This window comes from Dermochelys coriacea, chromosome 15 (assembly GCF_009764565.3).
Source record: "Dermochelys coriacea isolate rDerCor1 chromosome 15, rDerCor1.pri.v4, whole genome shotgun sequence".
NCBI classification, from domain to species: Eukaryota; Metazoa; Chordata; order Testudines; family Dermochelyidae; genus Dermochelys; species Dermochelys coriacea.
This window is the reverse complement of record NC_050082.1, coordinates 16,508,905-16,535,358: the sequence shown is the minus strand read 5'-3', so window position 1 is coordinate 16,535,358 and position 26,454 is coordinate 16,508,905. Positions and strand designations below refer to the sequence as shown.

The following is a 26,454-nucleotide window of genomic DNA, read 5'->3' as shown; positions in this document are numbered from 1 at the left end:
GAAAAAGGAATACTCTTATATACCATTTAGTTTAGCTCTCATGTCACTAACGTGATGTTTTATGAAAAAGCTGTTATTGCTTAGAGTGTTGGTATTTCATAACTAAATAAAAAGTTTGGCAAAAAATCAAATGCAAATAAAACAACCAAAACCAATCAAACTAACACAGCCTATTAATAAATACAGAAAAAAGTCATCTAGGATACAGATAAGAGCAAATCCCCAAATGACAAAGGAGAGCATTATTCTGAAGACATCTCTCAATTACTATCTGAGCCTCAATAGTAGTCTGACCACAATTATTTTTTTCTAAAATGTTCTTTCTGCAATGGCTCATTGCATCACCAAGAAGAATCCACCTCTGCAGCCTGTATTTGCTACTTCTGAGTTTTCCGACCATCAGCAAATGCGTGGGCATGTGTCAGCACATGACCAACAATCAGTAGCATTCAGTGAGGTCATAATTTTAGGCAGCAAATGCACATTCTGCATTAACCAATAAGATGAACTCAAGCCAGGAATTTTTAACCAAAATTACTATTAAAAGCAGTGCAAACACATTGTACTACCACTCTTTCTATATAGTTCTATTCCTGAACTTGATGCCCACATCCCATAAATAGGTTCTGTGCATCAGTGGAAGCACAAATTGCTATAGCAAACTATTAGATGATATTTTAAAAGGTAAGTAATAGGAGTGCCATAGGCTACATTAATACTAGAACTGATGAATTTGCCATCTACAGAAATTGCTATGTAGTCAAGAAAATATAGGAAACAAATACATTTCCTTTTCATTTATTTCTCTATTTTCTATGTAAAATAACTCAAATTTGACCGTTGCAGCAATGAAACAAATGAATTTCAGTATGCATATCCCATTATTCATTGTGATATGTTTTCTTCTGGCTATTTAGTATATCTATGTTTTTGTATAAATATCAATTTCTTACAAAGAAATGCTGGGCACAGTAGAAGATCTTATTAATAAAAAAACTTGAATTCAGCTAGAGGAGTGCAATGCTCTCCCCTTGAAGGCAACATAAATAAATGTGGTGCTCAATAAAAAGACAATCACTTTGACTATTTTACAACTCCTTGGGGATTTTTTGTATGGGCTACTGGATTATCACACTTTTTTTATATTGTAAATATTTCACGGGCTGAGAGAATAATGCAAAATTCATTAGTACAGATCATGGCATTATGAGATGTAGTATCATAGTACATAGCTCAAAAAGTACAGGAAGGTATAACGTCTTTTTTAAAAGGCACCAACCATTTTAATGGCTGTTTTATTATTGTAGAAACACAATATATTTTCAGATTACCAAACCTGTAAACTGTAGTAGAGGGGCTTTCAGGAAAAAAGATCAGAATGATTCATCTCTCCAGGAGTCTGAACAGGAAAAGAGAACTAAGTTTTAATGGAAGGGGATGAAAAATGCAGAAACAGCCCTTAAACACAGCTATAAGATAAGTCTTATCATAAATGAGACCTCCTGTTGAATCAGAAGTCAGTACTGCCTTCCTTTACTGATGGCTTTTTGTGTGAAAAGAATATTAATATCTATCATCTGCTTTGAGATTCTTGTGACTGAGTAATGCAGTAATAAGATTCCCTGGAGTTTAACAAAAAAAGATGGGGAGTACATACAAACCACAAGGTCACTAATTCAAGACATCTGTATCTTATTGTTTCTACATTCCACATTTTCCCAGCCATGCATTTTCTATTACACATACCTCAACCATAAAGTTGCTGCTGCCACCTTATAAGGGGAATTGTTTTGTCAAATAAAATAAGATTGAGGTTAATTAAGATTAATTTCACATATAGGGATTGCTTTGCAAGGAAAGTCTTTAAGAACTTAACATGTTCAACCTAAAAAACTGCAAGAAAATAGACTTATGGTTTATAAACACCTGAATGGAAGTAGAGCCCATAAGTAACTGGGTAGGAATCAGTTCCTACTATGAGAGATGAAATAGGCCTAAGGTGAAATACAGAAAGTGCTTTTATACTCACAGAAACAAACACATTAAGCATCGTGTAGACATGATAAATTGACCCCTGCTGGATCGATCTCTGCCAGTCGATCCAGTGGTTAATGTAGACAAGCCCATTGTGATATGCAACAGTGGAGATCATCAGTGTCACATTTCAATCTAGACTATATGCTGCATCTAGTTATTAATATTTTGGGGTATTTGCTGAAAACTAGGCATTATTTTTGTGAGGCAGAGAATGGATTCTAGGCTGCTATGATTCTTCAAGTTTCTCTTTCTAGGTTAGACACTATACAAGTAGTAAGCGGCTGTACTTGGTATTACCATGCACTGAAGCGTTTGAGGGATTTTGCAGAGGAAAAAAAACCTCCATTACACTATGTGCTTCCACTATGAGACTATTTAAAAAAATACAACAGTAATACCCTCAGTTAAGCCCTTCAATTACCCTTCCCCTAACTACTCCTCTGCCCCATTCCTCTTTTACATCCTTTCTCACTCTCTGACTACTGTCCCTTGTCTTCTTTGCTGACTCCTGACTCTTTGACTCAATGTGCCTTTGCTCATTGCCACTTATACTTGAGCATCCAGCTAATGTTTCTCCAAGCCTTCTTCCCCTTATCTCCTTGAGAAATCTAAAAATCCAAATATTCCATGACTTTCTAGCTATAAAGATCATTATGGTGTATTACGTTGTAACTCTCAACTTTAACTACTGATCATCATATTTTTCTAACTATAGTACTACCCAAGTAACAACATGCATCTTGGGTCAAGTGCTTGAAGTGCTAGAGCATAAAAGTTGCTCATTGCTACATTGTTTTCTTAAATTACAGCGCTAATTTTAAAATTGAATCTCAGCTAAAAAAAGAAAAGGAGTACTTGCGACTGCTGAATCGGAATTAATTTGCAAACTGGATACAATTAACTTAGGCTTGAATTGAGACTGGGAGTAGATGGGTCATTACACAAAGTAAAACCATTTCCCCATGTTTATTCCTACTCCCCCTTCCCCACACACTGTTCCTCAGACGTTCTTCTCAACTGCTGGAAATGGCCCATCTTGATTATCACTACAAAAAGTCCCGCCCCCCCCACCCCCCGCTCCTGCTCTCCTGCTGGTAATAGCTCACCTTAAGTGATCACTTGTTACAATGTGTATGGTAACACCCATTGTTTCATGTTCCCTATGTATATAAATCTCCCCACTGTATTTTCAACTGAATGCATTCGATGAAGCGATCTGTAGCTCACAAAAGCTTATGCTCAAATAAATTTGTTAGTCTCTAAGGTGCCACAAGTACTCCTTTTCATTTTGCAAATACAGACTAACACCACTACTACTCTGAAACCAGCTAAAAAAAGGTACTTTTCACTTTGTCTTTTCAATCGCCAATCTCAGTGTTTTATAAAGTCATGCATCATTATTTCCATGTTACAGGTGGGGAAACTGGGGCACAGTTAATTCAAAGTTACTTTCCCAAGCCAATGGCAGAGTTGAGACTAGAACTCTGAGCTCCCAAATCCCAGTTTACTGTTTAAACCAGATAAACCTAATAAAACTTAAAAAGATCAAATACATGGGCACCTCACAGATGACCAGGAACACTGGCAGGGGATATCAACTGAGACACTCGAACTAACAGCACTTTGGAGCGGGGGCAGAAAGAGGTGGGGGTGGCTTGGGGAAAGGGGTGGAGCGGGCATGGGGCCTGGGATGGAGCGGTGGTCAAGGACCCCTCGGGAACAGAGCAAGTTGGCGCCTATGGATGGGAGAGTCCTGATTTGGGCTATACTGGAAGGATTTCAGATTGGCATTTTAGAAGAAATCAAAATAATCATGACTTATTTTGATCTACAGCCCAAGATTATTTGGTTTAATTTCCCCCAAAAAACACATGCATTAGGAAGGTATACATGACCTGTCCTGACTATCTTAATTCATCAAAATTATGGCTGCAAATTCAGTAAAGTTGTTAAAAAATGTAGGAATATTCAGTTAATCTTTAACAAAGGGGTTGAAGCAATGAGGGTGGTAAACAAGAGACACGATGAAAAAAAAAGCTTTCTATTTATAATGGAAACATGCAGGTTTTTTGCTCCCCCTTCAACGCATCTCCAATACATATAAATCCTATTTATGGAATCTGGTGGATGCCACAAAAGATTTTTCTTCACCTTCTATTCGAGACACAATAATAAAGACAGACTTTAGAAAAAACTAAATTATTTTATGACCAACTGGTGTATGTGCATTGGCAATATCATCACTATTTTAAAAAAAGAAGCAACATGGTATTTTCCACAGGTTAGTGAAAGCTCTGCTGAAAACCAGAGCTGGAAGAATAATTTATAAGGAATAACTTGATGAATTTCCTCTTGTTTCCTAGATGGCAATGACAGATTCTCAAGTTATAAATTAAGCAATTTTCATCTGTAGTTTGTCCACGAACAGTTGAACTAATAGTCAAGATTCAAGCTATTCTGATTGGACATATACATCTTTTTAAATTTTCTGGTTAGATGAGCTTACTTTGCTGTTTCAGAAAACATTTCTGTCAGCACACTTGTTTGCAAGAATACTTGCAAAACAAAACAAAAAACAAAACACAACAACAAAAAAACCCAAAGACCATGAATAATCAAAGTTGATGTTTAAAAAACAGACAGAAACTGCTGAAGCATTCTTTCAGTAGTGACACAGTGATGAACCTCTATTTTCTTCTCCTATTACTAGCTACCATATTGTGTAGATAAGCCAGATGGGCTCTGTGACAGCCTCTCTAGCGCCAAGCATGAGAGCCATTGACCCTCAGATGATTTTGTACTGGGTGGATTCAGTCTGTTTTCTGAGGATGGCTGTTTTATGGCTCCCGGAAACCTTGATCCACATCATATTTGATTACGTAAAGCAAGTAGCATATCTGAGCTGAGAAGACTTATGGGCATTAAAAACAATCAGGCAAGAGGGAGAAAGTGTCAGCCATTTTTAAAAAAATCCAATGGCCCCCATTTAGAGGGGCCCTCAAACCTTATTCTTTGAGGGAAGGTGATTGGGAAGCTACTGACCATTCACTTCCAGAAGCACTTGAAACCCTGACAACATCCTATGTAATTTCCAGTTTGGGCTTCTTCTGAGGAAGGATCTGTACTTGCTGGGACTACAAGTCTTTGCTTGTTAGTTTTTAGATTAGGGCCAGCTCGCCATTTGGGACAAAGTAGACCTCAGCAGCTTTTGATGTGACTGACCACATTCACTGAAAGAACAACCTAATGAACATTGTGGTGAGTCTGGAATTGCCCTCAAGTCATACCTAGAAGATTGGCTCCTGTCAGTCAATGGTGACAGACAAACATTTGCAATCACAGAGGAATCTGATTTATGGTGTTCCAAGGATCTCTCCTAACTCCTTAGAAGGAGATTCAATACACATACTCAAACCTCGCAAGTGAAATCCTTTTAAACATGTAGTAGGGTTATTAGTATTGATATATAACTCTTGCCCTATATATACTGCATGTTTATCTCCCTTCTGGAAGAATGCTTAGATAGTATTGCCAGTTCTCAAGCCTAGGAAAATAATTTTTAAGCAAGAATTCTATGAAATTTCATGTCCCCAGCAACTGAGGAGAATGAATGGATGAGTCAACTTTTATGGTCTAACTATCAAGTACACTTTCCATAGAAACCTCACCTGAATCAGACGACATCTACAAAGCATTTTGTATTCAGGTAAGGAATATGCAAAGGCTGAAGCCATATTTCTCTCAACTGTAATACCTATCGTTAGGCTCACAGGACCAGATTATCACAGACAGCTGCAGCGGCACAGGAGCTAGCAAACAGAGCTCTAAACAGGGGAGTTTGAGTGGGAGTTCTGTTGGAGGAGAAAGTAGTTGTACTTGGTTTTGTATTTTTAGTATTTGTATTTGTATGTGTGTGTGTGTAGGGGTTTTGTGCTGGGAGAGCAGCTGAGCCTGATTAGGGGGTGGGGCTTTGTGCTGAGAGAGCAGCTGAGCCCTGCCTAGGGGGTGGGGCTTCTGACTAGGGGCCCTATAAAGGTAGCCAGCCAGTCAGGCAGCGGCACAGACAGCTGCAACGGCACAGGAGCTAGCAAACAGAGCTCTAAACAGGGGAGTTTGAGTGGGAGTTTGTATTGTGCTTGTTTGGGGTTTGCTTTTGCTGGGGGGGGTGGTCTTTTTGGTGTGGCTTGTGTTTCCCAGATTAACAGGATTTAGGTGGGAAGGAGATGACAGATACAGAGGCAGCTGCGGGAGTGACTCCTGTAGTGAAAGACACATTGAGGATGACTGGATGTGGAAGCTGTGGCATGTACATGATCCTGGAGGGGGGAAATCGGTAAGAGTTTTGTCTGCATGAAATGCCGTCTGATAGAGCTGATGGAGGAAAAGATCCGAGGTTTGGAGATGCAGGTGGAAAGTCTGGTTGAGTTTAGGAAGGGGTTTGAGCAGATGATGGAGCAAAGATATGAGGTATCTGAAGGGAAAAGCTCAGACTCACGGATGGAAGCAGGGCTGGGGAATTTTGAGGAGAGACTGGATGAGGAAAGTGGTCAGTGGAAACATGTGACTCAAAGAACCAGGCAGAGAAAAAGACAGGCTAGTGAAGGAGAAACAGAGCTTAAGAACAGGTTTGCAGAGTTGGAAAATGAAGAAGGGGCTCAGCAGGTAGTCGCTGAAGGTGGAAGGGTAAGGAAGAAGAGAAGAGAGGCTAGCCCTATAGAAAAAGGGGAAGAGTCAAGGGAGACTACACCAAATATGAGCCCCAGGAGGATACAGGATGGGTTGAAGAGAATTGTAAGGGAAAATAGGAATGGAAAGAACTTGCAGCCAGAGGGAACAGGGGAGAGACTGGAGAATAGCACCGTCACCAGGAAAAGGCAGGTCTATGTGATCGGGGACTCTTTATTGAGAAGAATAGACAGCTCTGTAACTAGAGCTGATCCTGAGAATAGAAGGGTGTGCTGTCTTCCGGGTGCTAAGATACGGGATGTAGACCTGAGGTTGAAAAGAATCCCCTAATTATCCTTCATGTGGGAACAAATGATACAGCCAGATTCTCGGTGGAAAGTATCAAGGGAGACTATGCTAGGCTGGGGAAGACGCTTAAGGAAATTGAGGCTCAGGTGATCTTTAGCGGGATCCTTCCTGTTCCTAGAGAAGGGCAACAAAGGTGTGACAAGATTATGACTGTCAACAGATGGCTTAGGCAGTGGTGCTATAAGGAGGGCTTTGGGATGTATGGCCACTGGGAGGCATTCACGGACAGAGGTCAGTTCTCTCGGGATGGACTTCATCTGAGTAGGGAAGGAAATAGACTTCTAGGATCGAGGCTGGCACAACTGATAAAGAGAGCTTTAAACTAGGAATTGGGGGGAGATGGATGGGAGATGTCCAGAAAATCTCCACGCCAGATTTTAGCATTGAGAGGGAAGAAGATGAAGTAAGAAAGGATACAGCCATGGGTAGGAGAATGTATATAAGGAGCGAGGGCGGTGTGGATACTAGTCTAATAGGTTATACTGGCTGTAGAATGACTGTGCCTAATAGGGTACAAAATGTGAGCGAGGCCAAACAGCAAAAATTAAGATGTTTGTACACCAATGCAAGGAGTCTAGGTAATAAAATGGAGGAACTAGAGCTACTGGTGCAGGAAGTGAAACCAGATATTATAGGGATAACAGAAACATGGTGGAATAGTAGTCATGACTGGACTACAGGTATTGAAGGGTATGTGCTGTTTAGGAAAGACAGAAACAAAGGTAAAGGGGGTGGAGTAGCATTGTATATCAACGATGAGTTAGAATGTAAAGAAATAAGAAGCGATGCAATGGATAAGACAGAGTCCGTCTGGGCAAAAATTACATTGGGGAAGAAAACTAGTAAAGCCTCTCCTACAATAGTGCTTGGGGTGTGCTATAGACCTCCGGGATCTAATTTGGATATGGATAGAGCCCTTTTTAATGTCTTTAATAAAGTAAATACTAATGGAAACTGCGTGATCATGGGAGACTTTAACTTCCCAGATATAGACTGGAGGACCAGTGCTAGTAATAATAATAGGGCTCAGATTTTCCTAGATGCGATAGCTGATGGATTCCTTCATCAAGTAGTTGCTGAACCGACTAGAGGGGATGCCATTTTAGATTTAATTTTGGTGAGTAGCGAGGACCTTATAGAAGAAATGGTTGTAGGGGACAATCAAGTGATCATGAGCTAATTCAGTTCAAACTAAATGGAAGGATTAACAAAAATAAATCTGCAACTAGGGTTTTTGATTTCAAAAGGGCTGACTTTCAAAAATTAAGGAAATTAGTTAGGGAAGTGGATTGGACTGAAGAAATTATGGATCTAAAGGTAGAGGAGGCCTGGGATTACTTTAAATCAAAACTGCAGAAGATATCGGAAGCCTGTATCCCAAGAAAGGGGAAAAAATTCATAGGAAGGAGTTGTAGACCAAGCTGGATGAGCAAGCATCTTAGAGAGGTGATTATGAAGAAGCAGAAAGCATACAGGGAGTGGAAGATGGGAGGGATCAGCAAGGAAAGCTACCTAATTGAGGTCAGAAGATGTAGGGATAAAGTGAGAGAGGCTAAAAGTCGAGTAGAGTTGGACCTTGCAAAGGGAATTAAAACCAATAGTAAAAGGTTCTATAGCCATATAAATAAGAAGAAAACTAAGAAAGAAGAAGTGGGGCCGCTTAACACTGAGGATGGAGTGGAGGTTAAAGATAATCTAGGCATGGCCCAATATCTAAACAAATACTTTGCCTCAGTCTTTAATAAGGCTAAAGAGGATCTTAGGGATAATGGTAGCATGACAAATGGGAAGGAGGATATAGAGGTAGATATTACCATATCAGAGGTAGAAGCGAAACTGAAACAGCTTAATGGGACTAAATCGGGGGGCCCAGATAATCTTCATCCAAGAATATTAAAGGAATTGGCACCTGAAATTGCAAGCCCATTAGCAAGAATTTTTAATGAATCTGTAAACTCAGGAATAGTACCGAATGATTGGAGAATTGCTAATATAGTTCCTATTTTTAAGAAAGGAAAAAAAAGTGATCCGGGTAACTACAGGCCAGTTAGTTTGACATCTGTAGTATGCAAGGTCCTGGAAAAAATTTTGAAGGAGAAATTAGTTAAGGATATTGAAGTCAATGGTAAATGGGACAAAATACAACATGGTTTTACAAAAGGTAGATCGTGCCAAACCAACCTGATCTCCTTTTTTGAAAAAGTAACAGATTTTTTAGATAAAGGAAATGCAGTGGATCTAATTTACCTAGATTTCAGTAAGGCATTTGATACCGTGCCACATGGGGAATTATTAGTTAAATTGGAGAAGATGGGGATCAATATGAACATCAGAAGGTGGATAAGGAATTGGTTAAAGGGGAGACTGCAACGGGTCCTACTGAAAGGCGAACTGTCAGGTTGGAGGGAGGTTACCAGTGGAGTTCCTCAGGGATCGGTTTTGGGACCAATCTTATTTAATCTTTTTGTTACTGACCTTGGCACAAAAAGTGGGAGTGTGCTAATAAAGTTTGCAGATGATACAAAGCTGGGAGGTATTGCCAATTCGGAGAAGGATCGGGATATTATACAGGAGGATCTGGATGACCTTGTAAACTGGAGTAATAGTAATAGGATGAAATTTAATAGTGAGAAGTGTAAGGTTATGCATTTAGGGATTAATAACAAGAATTTTAGTTATAAGTTGGGGACGCATCAATTAGAAGTAACGGAAGAGGAGAAGGACCTTGGAGTATTGGTTGATCATAGGATGATTATGAGCTGCCAATGTGATATGGCTGTGAAAAAAGCTAATGCGGTTTTGGGATGCATCAGGAGAGGCATTTCCAGTAGGGATAAGGAGGTTTTAGTACCGTTATACAAGGCACTGGTGAGACCTCACCTAGAATACTGTGTGCAGTTCTGGTCTCCCATGTTTAAAAAGGATGAATTCAAACTGGAGCAGGTACAGAGAAGGGCTACTAGGATGATCCGAGGAATGGAAAACTTGTCTTATGAAAGGAGACTTAAGGAGCTTGGCTTGTTTATCCTAACTAAAAGAAGGTTGAGGGGAGATATGATTGCTCTCTATAAATATATCAGAGGGATAAATATAGGAGAGGGAGAGGAATTATTTAAGCTCAGCACCAATGTGGACACAAGAACAAATGGGTATAAACTGGCCACCAGGAAGTTTAGACTTGAAATCAGACGAAGGTTTTTAACCATCAGAGGAGTGAAGTTTTGGAATAGCCTTCCAAGGGAAGCAGTGGGGGCAAAAGATCTATCTGGTTTAAGATTCTACTCGATAAGTTTATGGAGGAGATGGTATGATGGGATAATGGGATTTTGGTAAGTAATTGATCTTTAAATATTCAGGGTAAATAGGCCAAATCCCCTGAGATGGGATATTAGATGGATGGGATCTGATTTACTATAGAAAACTCTTTCCTGGGTATCTGGCTGGTGAATCTTGCCCATGTGCTCAGGGTTTGGCTGATTGCCATGTTTGGGGTCGGGAGGGAATTTTCCTCCAGGGCAGATTGGAGAGGCCCTGGAGGTTTTTTTTGCCTTCCTCTGTAGCATGGGGCATGGTTGACTGGAGGGAGGCTTCTCTGCTCCTTGAAGTTTTGAACCATGATTTGAGGACTTCAATAGCTCAGACATGGGTGAGGTTTTTCATAGGAGTGGTGGGTGACATTCTGTGGCCTGCGCTGTGCAGGAGGTCGGACTAGATGATCAGAGTGGTCCCTTCTGACCTTAGTATCTATGAATCTATTGCAAGTCCCTCCTAAAAAGACTCCCAGCAGTGCTTCTTCGCATTCAGATTACATTAGCACATTTGCGCACAGCTTTGAGTGACTGATTATATTACATCCAACTTGCACTCTTTATATTGGCTATCTTTAAGAAATGGATTGGCTAAACTAACACTTTTTTAAAGCCCTTAACTATGCACGCCTACATCGTACTTGAAACCTTCCTGTGAGTCTTTACAAGGAACCTACCACCAGACCTTAGTTTGGCAGGCAATTGTAATATGGTCTGACACACAAGTGCTGGTAGGTTACTAGTCTCCATTTCCTTACCTGAATCACATAGCATGGCCCAGGATTACAAAACGTTACACCTCTGACAGTATCCATTGGCTCTAGTCATTAGATCTTCCCTCTTCAATTGTTTAGAAAAAGGAATACTCTTATATACCATTTAGTTTAGCTCTCATGTCACTAACGTGATGTTTTATGAAAAAGCTGTTATTGCTTAGAGTGTTGGTATTTCATAACTAAATAAAAAGTTTGGCAAAAAATCAAATGCAAATAAAACAACCAAAACCAATCAAACTAACACAGCCTATTAATAAATACAGAAAAAAGTCATCTAGGATACAGATAAGAGCAAATCCCCAAATGACAAAGGAGAGCATTATTCTGAAGACATCTCTCAATTACTATCTGAGCCTCAATAGTAGTCTGACCACAATTATTTTTTTCTAAAATGTTCTTTCTGCAATGGCTCATTGCATCACCAAGAAGAATCCACCTCTGCAGCCTGTATTTGCTACTTCTGAGTTTTCCGACCATCAGCAAATGCGTGGGCATGTGTCAGCACATGACCAACAATCAGTAGCATTCAGTGAGGTCATAATTTTAGGCAGCAAATGCACATTCTGCATTAACCAATAAGATGAACTCAAGCCAGGAATTTTTAACCAAAATTACTATTAAAAGCAGTGCAAACACATTGTACTACCACTCTTTCTATATAGTTCTATTCCTGAACTTGATGCCCACATCCCATAAATAGGTTCTGTGCATCAGTGGAAGCACAAATTGCTATAGCAAACTATTAGATGATATTTTAAAAGGTAAGTAATAGGAGTGCCATAGGCTACATTAATACTAGAACTGATGAATTTGCCATCTACAGAAATTGCTATGTAGTCAAGAAAATATAGGAAACAAATACATTTCCTTTCATTTATTTCTCTATTTTCTATGTAAAATAACTCAAATTTGACCGTTGCAGCAATGAAACAAATGAATTTCAGTATGCATATCCCATTATTCATTGTGATATGTTTTCTTCTGGCTATTTAGTATATCTATGTTTTTGTATAAATATCAATTTCTTACAAAGAAATGCTGGGCACAGTAGAAGATCTTATTAATAAAAAAACTTGAATTCAGCTAGAGGAGTGCAATGCTCTCCCCTTGAAGGCAACATAAATAAATGTGGTGCTCAATAAAAAGACAATCACTTTGACTATTTTACAACTCCTTGGGGATTTTTTGTATGGGCTACTGGATTATCACACTTTTTTTATATTGTAAATATTTCACGGGCTGAGAGAATAATGCAAAATTCATTAGTACAGATCATGGCATTATGAGATGTAGTATCATAGTACATAGCTCAAAAAGTACAGGAAGGTATAACGTCTTTTTTAAAAGGCACCAACCATTTTAATGGCTGTTTTATTATTGTAGAAACACAATATATTTTCAGATTACCAAACCTGTAAACTGTAGTAGAGGGGCTTTCAGGAAAAAAGATCAGAATGATTCATCTCTCCAGGAGTCTGAACAGGAAAAGAGAACTAAGTTTTAATGGAAGGGGATGAAAAATGCAGAAACAGCCCTTAAACACAGCTATAAGATAAGTCTTATCATAAATGAGACCTCCTGTTGAATCAGAAGTCAGTACTGCCTTCCTTTACTGATGGCTTTTTGTGTGAAAAGAATATTAATATCTATCATCTGCTTTGAGATTCTTGTGACTGAGTAATGCAGTAATAAGATTCCCTGGAGTTTAACAAAAAAAGATGGGGAGTACATACAAACCACAAGGTCACTAATTCAAGACATCTGTATCTTATTGTTTCTACATTCCACATTTTCCCAGCCATGCATTTTCTATTACACATACCTCAACCATAAAGTTGCTGCTGCCACCTTATAAGGGGAATTGTTTTGTCAAATAAAATAAGATTGAGGTCTTCCAGGAAAGTTTTTAAATGGAGATGCTTCCAAAGTTTAGCTGAATGTGCCAGTCAGCTACTCTTTCTACTCTCATTTGGCTCTGACAGTTTTTTTCCTACTGTTTACAGCTATTCTGTACTGGAGCCCAGTAGCAGAAGCCAAGATGAAACATCATTGCAAGCATGATCATGGAAATAGCAAAAATGCTGGACAGGACTTCCATGGAGCAAGAAGCATCGAACTGCCTCCCCTTTTCCCTACAAGCTTCACAAATATTAGTAACAATTGTGCTAGGGAAGCAATAAAGATGCAATTAAAATGACTGCAACCTCAAAACACAAGGCAGCCACATTTCTTATAAATCTCAGATATAACAGTAGCAAAAACAAGAAAAAACCCAAACCTCCACAAAACATATGCTAGTTTAGATTCCCTCCCTCCTTAAATATAAGCAACAACAAATATTCTAGAAAACATAAATCTTAAAGTGATATATGGCTGCACAGCAGCTGAAAGCTATTCAGAATTTATCGTTTGGAATTACTTCCTGGACCCTGTGTCCACACTCAAGGCAGCTCCTTGTTGCAATCAACAGTAAAGTAACAAAGTGAAAAGTAATGAGGCAATAAAGTTACACACAGGGCATGGTTATCATGAGATAACCATACCCTGAAGACATCATGAGCTCTAATCTTCTAACAGGATGCATGTTTTACACGTAGCAATGCAGCCTGGATTGTTTTACAGCTAATATAACAGTGTGAATGCATATTTTCTGTGCAAGCAAAAAGAGATGAAGTTGGCAGTTTAAAATGCTGAACAGAAATTTCAGCTGAGCTGTGTGGTTCACACAGATTAATCTACTTTAGAATGTTCATGAGGTCATCAGAATGCTCCCTTTCTGTTTGTAATATTTTCTAGAAAAATACTTGGCATTTTTATACACTATTGTACATACACTACCAACAAATAAAATGACTGAGAACGTATGGTCAGATATTCAGAGCACATAAAACATTGCTCAGCGATTTTTCTGGCAGAGTTTCAAATAATACCGGTGTTGTGGTGTTCTGTTTTTTGGTGGGGGGGAAGAGCCCGAGGCCAGGAGAAGAGAGATCAGTTCTTTCATACTCAATTTCAGATCCTTTTTCTTCCTACCCATGCTGGTGTATGGGATGCTCCAAACTTCAGAAAACTCTCAAATAACTGAGCACTCAAACATCAGAGTGAACAATTCAATAAAGGTGGCACAGCAGGACCTCAGACAGCTGGGTCCCTGTGTAAACCACAGGGCAAGGTGGCTTTACTGTGCAGAGATGGGGATAGGATGAGGAATGTAAGAAAGTTTATAGAAAGTCAAGCACAACATCTGACTCTCCTTCCACTTGCCCAAAGCCTTCTGTATTATTCCCATACTGATCCCATTCTACACACCAAAGCCTCCTGGACTATTGCCTGGGCTGGTACCTAAATCCCACCCATGTAATCTCTTTGTTGATGACTGGGTTGAGAAAGGCATCCTGGGTTTCTAAACTCACATGGCTACCCCTCTGATACTTGGCACCATGCAAGGCACTGAATTTAGCCGTATGAAGAAGTGGAAATCCATCCACTTCATGGAAAAAAAAAAACTCACACAGATACAGAGATATCTTCCTCTCCAAGTGCAAACAGATGGACATCATACCAAATGGACTGAAAGTAAAAAATCCAATGCAATCGACATACTACAATGACTATGGTGAGAGACTGTGCCACACACTCTCAAAGAAACCGAGGAACCACCTGATCAGCATCCTGTACAGCAAAGAGGAGAAGATCAAGAATGAGCTCTCAAAACCAACCTTCCACACAAACTTCCACGTGGCTGGACTTTACAAAAATGAGACAAGCCATTTACAATACACACTTGTCTTCTCTACAGAGGAAAAACGACAGTAAACTATCTAAACTCCTACATGCCACAGGGGGGCTACAACAGTGGTACCCTTAACTCACCCAACAGTATTGTTAATCTATCCAACCACACACAAACACACACACACACACACACACACACACTTAGCCTGGCAGAAGGATCTGTCCTATCTCGGGGCCTCTCTTTCTGCTGCACCACCCCCATGCACATGATACAGTTCTGCAATGATCTGGAAGCCTACTTTTGCCATCTCTGACTCAAGGAATATTTTCAATACACCACTGAACAGTGCACTGAACCACAGGAATCCTCCTACCAACACTACAAGAAGAACTCCGCGTGGACTCCTCCTGATGGTCGAAATGATAGACTGGACTTCTACACAGAGTGCTTCCGCTGACATGCATAGGCTGAAATTGTGAACAAACAGCAACACTTGCCCATAACCTCAGCTGTACCGAACGCAATGCCATCCACAGCCTCAGAAACAACTCTGACATGATAATCAAAGGGGCTGACAAAGGAGGTGCTGTAGTCATGAACAGGTCAGATTATGAACAGGAGGCTGCCAGGCAACCCTCCAATACCACATTCTACAGGCCACTATCCTCCAATCCCACTAAGGAGGCATTTGCTCAAGAAACTCCCTGCTGTAACACAGGAACAAATCTACACAGACACACCCCTAGAGCCCCAACCAGGAGTATTCTATTTGCTACCCAAGATCCGTAAACCTGGAAATCCTGGATGCCCATCACCTCAGGCATTGGCACTTTTACAGCAGGCTTATCTGGCTATTTGGACTCTTTCTTAAGAGCTTACACTACCAGCACTCCTAGCTATCTTCAAGACACCACCAACTTCCTGAGGAAAACGACAATGCATTGGTGATCTTCCTGAAAACACCATGGCTGTAGAAGCTCTTTACACCAATATTCCACAGGAGGACAGACTACAAGCTGTCAGGAACAGTATCTCTGATGAGGCCATGGCACACCTGGTGGCTGAGCTTTGTGATTTTGTCCTCACCCACAACCATTTCAGATTTGGAGACAACTTATACCTTCAAGTCAGCAGCACTGCTATGGGTATCCGCATGGCCCCATAGTATATCAACATTTTTATGGCTGGACTTAGAACAATGCTTCCTCAGCTTTCGTCCCCTAGCACCCCTCCTCCACTTGTGCTACATTGATGATATCATCAAATGGACCCACAGGAATGAGGCCCTTGAAGAATTCCACCTGGATTTCAATCATTTCCACCCCACCATCAACCTCAGTCTGGACCAGTCCAGTCCACACAAGAGATCTACTTCCTGGACAAGACAAAGTAAATAAGTGATGGTCACATAACCACCACCTTATACCAGAAACCTACCGACCGCTATTCTTACCTACATGCCTCCAGCTTCCGTCCAGGACACAGCACACAATCCATTGTCTACAGCCAAGCCCAAAGATACAACCGCATTTGCTCCAATGCCTCAGACAGAGACAAAAACCTATAAGATCTTTATCACACATTCTTAAAAATACAGTACTCACCTGGGGAAGTGAGGAAACAGACTGACAGAGCGAGAGGGATACCCAGAAGTCACCTACTACAGGACAGGCCCAACAAGGAAAACAACAGAACACGATAGGCCATCACATACAGCCCCCAGCTAAAACCTCTCGAGCACATCATCAACGATCTACAACCTATCCTTGGAAACTATCCCTCATGCTCACAGACCTTGGGAGGCAGGCCAGTTTTTGCTTACAGACAGCCCCACAACCTGAAGCAAATACTCACCAGCAACTACACACAGAGACATTAACCCAGGAACCAATCCCTGTAACAAACCTCGTTGCCTACTCTGTCCCCATGTCTACTCTAGCGACACCATCAGAGGACCCAACCACATCAGCTACACCACCATCGGGTACTCATTCACCTGCACATCTACTAATGTGATATATGCCATCATGTGCCAGCAATGCCCCTCTGCCATGTACATTGGCCAAACAGGACAGTCTCTACGTAAAAGAATAAATAGATACAAATCAGATACCAGGAATGGTAACATACAAAAGCCAGTAAGGGAACATTTCAATCTCCCTGGACATACAACAACAGATTTAAAAGTAGCCATCCTTCAACAAATAAAACTTCAAAAACAGACTTCAAAAGGAAACTGCAGAGCTACAATTCATTTGCAAATGTACCATCATTAATTTGGTCTTGAATAGGGACTGGGAGTGGCTGGCTCACTACAAAATCAATTTTCCCTCTCTTGGTATTGACACATCCTCATCAGTTATTGGGAGTGGACCACATCCACCGTGACTAAATTGGCTTTGTCAACACTGGTTCTCCACTTGTAAGGTAACTCCCATCTCTTCACATGCCAGTATATTTATGTCTGTATCTGTAATTTTCACTCCATGCATCTGAAAAAGTGGGGGTTTTTTTACCCACGAAAGCTTATGCCCAAATAAATGTTAGTTTTTAAGGTGCCAGACTCCTTGTTTTTGTAAACTCAGGACAGTGTGTCTAAGATATTTTGAGGATTCCATAACTTCTCTTATGGATACCAATTTCTCAGATAAACTCAGTTTGCTTTTTTGTTGTTGCATTTTAGTGCAGCGATGTCATATCATGATCAAGTAACTTTCTAGACTTCAATGTAAAAAGTCTGATTTTTCAGCCATTTGCCGTTTCAGCAGATCTTATGGAATTCAGTCCCACCCATCACCATTTCAATGACAAACCCAATTAATCAAACCTACCCCAAATTAACCAAATAAAGGTCTGAATGGAGCACCAAAAGAACATACCCACTTCTCATGATTACTTGCCAACCCTTCCTCCTAGGATCCCTTTACCTTCATTACAGAGATCATGGGCAAATTAGTGGGATGCATGGTTGTATCTACCCAGCAAAAGATGACCCATGGCAGTGAGTTCCAGAGCCTGGGACAGCCAACTCAGGCCTACAGGGCTTTCACTGGGGGGGACGGGGCTAAAAATAAACAGTGTCGATGTTTGGACTTGGGCGGGCGCTCAGGCTGTAAGACCCTGCCTCCTCGCCAGGGGGAGAAAATAATTCCCCCCTTGTAAGAGCCGAGTTTACTGTATGCCAAACTCCACTGTACTAAAATGTGCCCATCTACACAGAGAGAGTTTCCTCCAAATCAGCAAGAAGAGTGTTGCTTCCTAAATATACCAGTTCAGAACAGGAAAACCGGCTGAGAAAAGGTTAGCAAACTCCATACTGTTTTGAAGTAGTATATTTAGGAAGCAACACTAATGGAGATTAGAAAACTAAAAACCACAGAGTTTTTTTTTCCCCAGCATGCAGCCCAGTCATTAAAAATCAATAACATTAAAGGTGTCAAACACCTGTGATGACATGGAGAATTGGGTTAAACTAGAAATGTCAAAGAATTTGTTTTTAAAATGAAGATGCAAAGACAGAGCTGCGGAAGCAAACAATGCAGGCTTTAAAAATCCTCATGGTTTCTCATCCAATTCTTTCCACACATGGTTGTACCTGTTTCAGTCAAACAGGATGTCATTAGGCCAGGGTAGAGAAGACTGAAATATGTATGTGTACAGACCTTCAGCATGTTGTGGATCAGTCTATAAATGTACTTCCCATTGTCTGTAGCATCACATGCTTGGATATTTCCCTCTCTTTCTTAGAGATGGTAATGAAATGAATAGTAAAGATTGTAAACAGGAGCTGCAAAATAATGCTATCTATTCGTTACACAGCAGAAGGCACTGTCAAAATAGTTTTTAATCTGTCTTTTAATGGTTATTTTGCTGGGCCATTTTACATCAACAACTGCAATAATAATCATGTTTGCCGTTTATATGGAAAACTAATTTATGTTTATATTCTTTCATGACTACTTCTAATATCATGACACGATGAGTTCACATATTTGATAGGAATGGCTTTGGACCATTAACATGCTAAGAATCTCATTTCAGCCGGATACTCAGTGTTGAAGCAGTATCAACACTGAGAAAAATTAGTCAACATGTACATCTTTCTGGGAGATATATGTGCCTCTTAGTTCATAGAGGTCTGACCCAAAACACAAAAACAAATGGTCTTACGGAGCTGACAGTTACCTACTGACCTACTGTAATTCTTTGTATTTTTTACTCCTATTGCTAACATTAGTTGAAGATTAAGATAGTTTGGAAAGCAATGTGATTATACTAATAGATAAATGCTTCCATAAGTATAATGTATATACACAATAGAACTGACAGACAGTTATTTTAAGGCTTTTCTTGGTCAATTTGAATCTCATTTTAGGTGTGTGTTAACAAACAAGAAGGTACCCAGGGTATCTTTTCTGATTTCTTTTCAGCTATAGATGTTGTATAACCTCATTTACAGAGGTACTGTACATCCAACGTCAGATTGCTGAGTAACCACAAATCTCTTAGAAAAAATTTAAAATAAAAAGGAATAAAAAGAATCAAAGACTGTAGTGTTTAAAATTGCTACTTAGTTAGTGGTTATGTAGTAAGGCAGCCTTGCAAAAATTCTACCACTTCATTTGTCCAGAGCAAGTTATTGTATTTGCTGGGTGCAAAGTGTGTTTTCCCCTTACATTCATCATGGTAAAAGGTAGGGAAGTAGTTTTTGAACTGATCCTGGTAAAATTTTCCTGAGAGTTGTGCAAGGATATAGTAAGCCTATGGCAGCTGGCTCTTAACTCATCTGAAGTTTCTTTTTGACATTTGCAATTTTTGCTAGCAGGGTTCCTCAGGCGTCAAAGTATGTGCAACAGCTTTTGATATTGGGGTCAGGGCGGGGGGTGGCTGCCTTTTCACTCTCTTTACCCTATTGGAAGCTTATGGCATTTTGTTATTTTCCAATGGTGTAAGTAAATATCACTAGTGGACTGACTGAAAGAATGAACAATGCAATCAGAATCCCTACCTCCAGCACCCACCCTAAATAACTAAGGACATCACCTTTGCAACATGGGTGATCTTTGATCCTGTCAGCAATAGCTGAAGTCTATCCTGAACATTGAACCTTGTCACTCTATTGCCATGTCGTACACAGACAATGACTTACAGCCTCTGATTCAATATGCATTTTGCATTTAAAGTCTCGCTACTCGTAGCTCCCAAGTATAGCCATTTAACAAAGCAGATTTTTCATCAAGCATTTCTTCTATAACCTTTGATGCTGCAGATCCAGCACAAGCCTGCAACACATTAAATCAACAAAGAAAATCCTGCACATGGAGCTTCTCCTGGGGTTATTTCTTTTACACCAGAGAAGCAGGTTACCAGAGAAGTAGATCGAATCAAGGAATGGGCCACCCAAATACGCCAAGAGAATGTGCTTCAATATGGAAATAAAACCCCATCTGACCCCATGCTAAGTTGTCACTTACCATCCCATGCTGGAAACCAGATGGGTCTCATCAAACAGCTACAATGCATGCTTGATGGGGACCACATCTTGACAGAAATCTTTCCTGAATCCCCTCTTCAAGCCTTCGAACAAGAAGCCCCCGAACCTCAACATGAGAAGCAAGCTCCCCACACACCAACTCAAAGTGGCGCAGATCCTGCCAGAACAAACAGATGCAAAATCTGTAGATATAACACCACACACAACACTCCTTTCCAAGATCCAAAGGTCCTACACATGCCTATCACAACATGTGGTGCACCTCATCCAGTGCATTAAATGCCACAATAACTACGGAGGTGAAACAAGACAAATCACTATCAATGTTCCCTTTAGTTTTTTATGTCCATGCGCGGATTGAATTTTGTTATGTACACCAATATGGAAGTGATGTGTGGCGGGGTGGGGCTGAGAGGTTTGGAGTGTGGGAGAGGGCTCGGGCAGAGGGTTGGGGTGGGGGGAGGAGGTCTCTGGCTGGGGGTGCAGGCTCTGGGATAGGACTAGGGATGAGGGGATTGGGGTGTAAGAGTGGGCTCAGGCCTATAGGAGGGGACTGGAATGTAGGGGGTGAGGGCTACAGCTGGGGATGAAGGCTCTGGGGTGGGGCCGGGATGAGGGGTTCGAGGTGGAGGAGGGGGCTCAGGGTTGGGGTCCGGTGGGGCCAAGGAGGAGGGGTTTGGGGTGCAGGTTGCCCCAGGGCTGCAGTGGGAATGAAGTGTTCTCCGACTAGTTTTTGAATGTTATAATTCTTGACCTCTGATTTGTGTCCATTTATTCTTTTATGTAGAGACTGTCCAGTTTGACCAATGTACATGGCAGAGGGGCATTGCTGGCACATGATGGCATATATCACATTGGTAGCTGCGCAGGTGAACGAGCCTCTGATAGTGTGGCTGATGTGATGAGGCCCTATGATGGTGTCCCCTGAATAAATATGTGAACAGAGTTGGCAACGGGCTTTGTTGCAAGGATAGGTTCCTGGGTTAGTGATTCTGTTGTGTGGTTGCTGGTGAGTATTTGCTTCAGGTTGGGGGGCTGTCTGTAAGCAAGGACTGGCCTGTCTCCCAAGGTCTGTGAGAGCGATGGGTCGTCTTTCAGGATAGGTTGTAGATCCTTGATGATGCGTTGGAGAGGTTTTAGTTGGGGGCTGAAGGCGATGGCTAGTGGCGTTTTGTTATTTTCTTTGTTGGGCCTGTCCTGTAGTAGGCAACTTCTGGGTACTCTTCTGGCTCTGTCAATCTGTTACTTCACTTCAGCAGGTGGGTATTGTAGTTGTAGGGATGCACGATAGAGATCTTGTAGGTGTTTGTCTCTGTCTGAGGGGCTGGAGCAAATGCGGTTGTATCGTAGAGATTGGCTGTAGACAATGGATCATGTGGTGTGATCTGGGTGAAAGCTGGAGGCATGTAGGCAGGAATAGCGGTCAGTAGGTTTCCGGTAGAGGGTGGTGTTTATGTGACCATCACTTATTAGCACCGTAGTGTCCAGGAAGTGGATCTCTTGTGTGGACTGCTCCAGGCTGAGGTTGATGGTGGGATGGAAATTGTTGAAATCATGGTGGAATTCCTCAAGAGCTTCTTTTCCATGGGTCCAGATGATGAAGATGTCATCAATGTAGCGCAAGTAGAGTAGGGGCATTAGGGGACGAGAGCTGAGGAAGCATTGTTCCAAGTCAGCTATAAAAATGTTGGCATACTGTGGGGCCATGTGGGTACCCATCGCAGTACTGCTGATTTGAAGGTATACATTGTCCCCAAATGTGAAATAATTATGGGTGAGGACAAAGTCACAAAGTTCAGCCACCAGGTTAGCCGTGGCATTATCGGGGATACTGTTCCTGATGGCTTGCAGTCCATCTTTATGTGGAATGTTGGTGTAGAGGGCTTCTACATCCATAGCGGGCAGGATGGTGTTTTTAGGAAGATCACTGATGGATTGTAGTTTCCTCAGGAAGTCAGTGGTGTCTCGAAGATAGCTGGGAGTGCTGGTAGCGTAGGGCCTGAGGAGGGAGTCTACATAGCCAGACAATCCTGCTGTCAAGGATTGACAGAGTCAGAAGAGTACCCAGAAGTCACCTACTACAGGACAGGCCAACAAAGAAAATAACAGAATGCCATTAGCCATCACCTTCAGCCCCCAACTAAAACTTCTTCAACGCATCATCAAGGATCTACAACCTATCCTGAAGGACAACCCATCACTCTCACAGATCTTGGGAGACAGGCCAGTCCTTGTTTACAGACAGCCCCCCAACCTGAAGCAAATACTCACCAGCAACCACACACCACAACAGAACCACCAACCCAGGAACCTATCCTTGCAACAAAGCCCATTGCCAACTCTGCCCACATATCTATTCAGGGGACACCGTCATAGGGCCTAATCACATCAGCCACACTATCAGAGGCTCGTTCACCTGCGCATCTACCAATGTGATATATGCCATCATGTGCCTGCAATGCCCCTCTGCCATGTACATTGGTCAAACTGGACAGTCTCTACGTAAAAGAATAAATGGACACAAATCAGACATCAAGAATTAAAACATTCAAAAACCAGTTGGAGAACACTTCAATCTCTCCGGTCACTCGATCACAGACCTAAGAGTGGCTATCCTTCAACAAAAAAGCTTCAAAAACAGACTCCAGCGAGAGACTGCTGAATTGGAATTAATTTGCAAACTGGATACAATTAACTTAGGCTTGAATAGAGAGTGGGAGTGGATGGGTCATTACACAAAGTAAAACTAGTTCCCCATGTTATCTCCCCCGCCTCCATCCCCCCCTGTTCCTCAGACTTTCTTGTCAACTGCTGGAAATGGCCCACCTTGATCATCACCACAAAAGACTTTCTTCCTCCCCCACCCCCCCTTCTTGCTGGTAATAGCTCATCTTAAATGATCACTCTTCTTACAGTGTGAATGATAAAACCCATTGTTTCATGTTCTCTCTCTCTCTCTGTGTGTGTGTGTGTGTGTGTGTGTGTGTGTGTGTATATAAAAATCTCCCCACTGTATTTTCCATTGAATGCATCCGATGAAGTGAGCTGTAGCTCACAAAAGCTTATGCTCTAATAAATTTGTTAGTCTCTAAGGTGCCACAAGTACTCCTTTTCTTTTTGCGAATTCGGACTAACATGGCTGCTACTCTGAAACCTGATTTGCAGGTTTACAAAGTCCTTCTTTATACCAATCAACATAGCGGAGTTCAAATAATGGTTGGAGTGGGGGGCATCAAACTTGTAAAAAACTGACTCCCTGATAAAGATACTGAGTCTCCTAGTTTTTGTTTTTATTAATTAGATCATTCAAATTATTGCTTGACGATGCTTGTTAGAGTTCAGCTGAAGATACCAGCAGACCTTCAAAACACCGTCTCCTCTCGTTCCAGGTGAGCTGGGGGCTATTTGGTCCTTCACCTATTCCCTGGAGCAGTGATGTGGGAGACTGGGTTGGTGTTCACGCATATCTCTGAAGTGCTCACTTTCTCTTTCTGCTGTTGCAGTTCTTAGAGCCAGGTCATTTATCCCTAAACAGGAGTAGCAAGCACTGAAAGACTATTGGTATCTTCACAGCTGGAGTGCATCTGCCTTGATAAAATACGTTTCTCCTTTTAAACTTCAATCAGCTAAAAACAGTTCCATTTTCCCTCCCCACCTTATCACAGCAGTTTCCAAAATGAAAATAAATAGTCAAAACTGGCAAGAAGCTATGGTTTTGTGTACCTAAAGACCTTTCAAGTGTTTTATTCCTAGTCCTTTATCTAAAAAATTTGGGGGGGGGGGAAGTGAGTGATGGTAACTGGATTATGACCAATTGAGGTCAGTTCAGTAGAGGGAACAATAATTGTAACAGTGTCACATTTGTTGACAGGATTCTAGAAAGGTATAATGAACTTAATCCAGCACCTTCTTTTCCAAATGAGAGTGATTTTCCGAACTTGTGCAGAAAGGATAGTTGCGGGAGGAGGATTCTGGTCTGTAGGTGGTGGGAAGTTTGGGGAATACAGAGCTGGAGGGCCGGCCATCCCTACTGGGAAAGAATTACAGTTGCGGTGCATTGTCTGTGATGTATAGCGATTCTAAAAACAAGGAGCACACTTGAATGGAAAAGGAGTACTTGTGGCACCTTAGAGACTAACAAATTTATTAGAGCATAAGCTTTCGTGAGCTACAGCTCACTTCACGAAAGCTTATGCTCTAATAAATTTGTTAGTCTCTAAGGTGCCACAAGTACTCCTTTTCTTTTTGCGAATACAGACTAACACGGCTGCTACTCTGAAACACTTGAATGGAGTAGAGGATATGTACTATTAGATGCCTTAACCTTATAGCCTCTCTCGTGATAGGCATATAAAGCACACATACACATTATTTATCAGTTAAGGTTGTCTGTATGTAACATATACCACATACCACCACCTATGGTTAAGCTTGGTCAATGCTTATAAGACCCTGTTTTCAGTTGCTTAAAACTTGGCCAAACTGGCCATTTAGGCTGAAACGTTCCATGCCAGGAATCTGCCTCAGTTTAGTTCGAGAAATTTCAGTGATAACGGCTCATCCATTTCTCAGAAAGAGATCAGGAAAAATGCGTTTTGTCCATGTAAAAAATAATTCTCACAATCATTTCCATTAAGTTCTAAAGATTCAATGATTTGGAACAGGGACTTGAAATTGGGTAAGGGGTCATCCTCATGTCAGGAATGTGCTTGCTGCAGTTCATGAAATCCATCCAAATTTGGCCAAGTCATAAGACTCTGGAAAAAAAAAATCTCAGCTTGCACATATTCAGTAGAGGTTAAGCAGCTTCTGGCAAATAAATTCTCTAAAAATTCTATCTGCACTGGACATGTTCCATCTCTTCACAGCTCAATTGAATTGTGCATTTATCATCTCCCGGAGTAAATGAGCATGTTGCATCTGGGGCTGACCAGGCTTCTCCTGCAATTATTTCTCTTGCTATTGACTACTGCAGTGCTGGGGAATTGAGAAGAGAGTCTCTCCTGTGCTCTCAATGTCCCCCCAGCTGGCATCTAGGCACTATGGAGGAAGAGGAAGCAGTCACACTCAAATGCAGAGAAAATTTGAGAAATGGGGGGCAAGAAGCCAGGGTGGGGCAGATAGGGCAGGGATGCAGGTCCATAAGGATCTATAACCACTAGAGAACACTACCCTAGAGAACCCAGAATTAAACCCAGGAGTTTTGTCTCTACATTCTTCTGCATCCTCAAATAGCTGTGAAACTCACTGGCAAAGATGTATCCGATGCATCCGATGAAGTGAGCTGTAGCTCACGAAAACTTATGCTCTAATAAATTTGTTAGTCTCTAAGGTTCCACAAGTACTCCTTTTCTTTTGGCCAAGATGTAACATCCTTTCTCCCACCCCACCCCCTAAGTCCACACAGAGAATAAACAGACTACCAATGCCACTTCGTTAGCTCAAGTCTGTTAGCAGAAGTCTGTGCTGTGGATCTGAAGATCCAAACCCTGGTAACCCAAGCTGGGGATCAATGTGGTTCCAACTAGATGTAATGTTTGTTTTCAAATTTTTCTTTAAACACACAGATAGGAAATTACATCCAAAACCACTATGGTAATAGAACATTAAGGTTGCAAAGACAAGCACTGACCTTAGAAAATTCTTGTTCAACCTTAATCCAGTCCCCTTGTGGGTACACATTATGATTCAGTCTTTAATTACATTCTCACATATGACCTCTGCCTTATTCAGTGGATGGGAAGTTATTTGGTACTTCTTTTTATCCGCTACTTTCAATGTGGTACAATACCAACACACATACTCTTTTACACTCCTAAAGAAAAGTACTGACCACCAGTACAAAATGTTTCCATTTTACTATTTATTATCCTCAAAGGGCATAATTGATCCAACTTTTCTTACTAGATATCTATAAAGGAGAAAGACCGTTTAATTGCATTAAAAAAACCAAAAAGGAAAACACAACCAAATGCCAAAACACAGAGAATTTTAACAGTCTCCCAATAAAGTATTAATTCTATTGTTTTCCTATTTTGTCTATTTTGTCATCGTCTAGGGATACTGCTA

General features: G+C 41.1%; 1 protein-coding gene and 1 long non-coding RNA gene across 9 annotated transcripts in view; both read right to left on the bottom strand.

Moving 5' to 3' along the window:
• Window positions 1-26,454, bottom strand: part of TANGO2 (transport and golgi organization 2 homolog) — a 95,464-nt gene that overhangs the window by 27,152 nt on the left and 41,858 nt on the right. The window lies entirely within an intron of this gene.
• On the bottom strand, window positions 18,940-25,532 carry LOC122456780. The gene is made up of 3 exons (XR_006275839.1): window positions 24,670-25,532; window positions 24,292-24,482; window positions 18,940-20,542 (listed from the first exon to the last, which is right to left on the bottom strand). It is a non-coding gene; the product is annotated as an uncharacterized LOC122456780 (long non-coding RNA).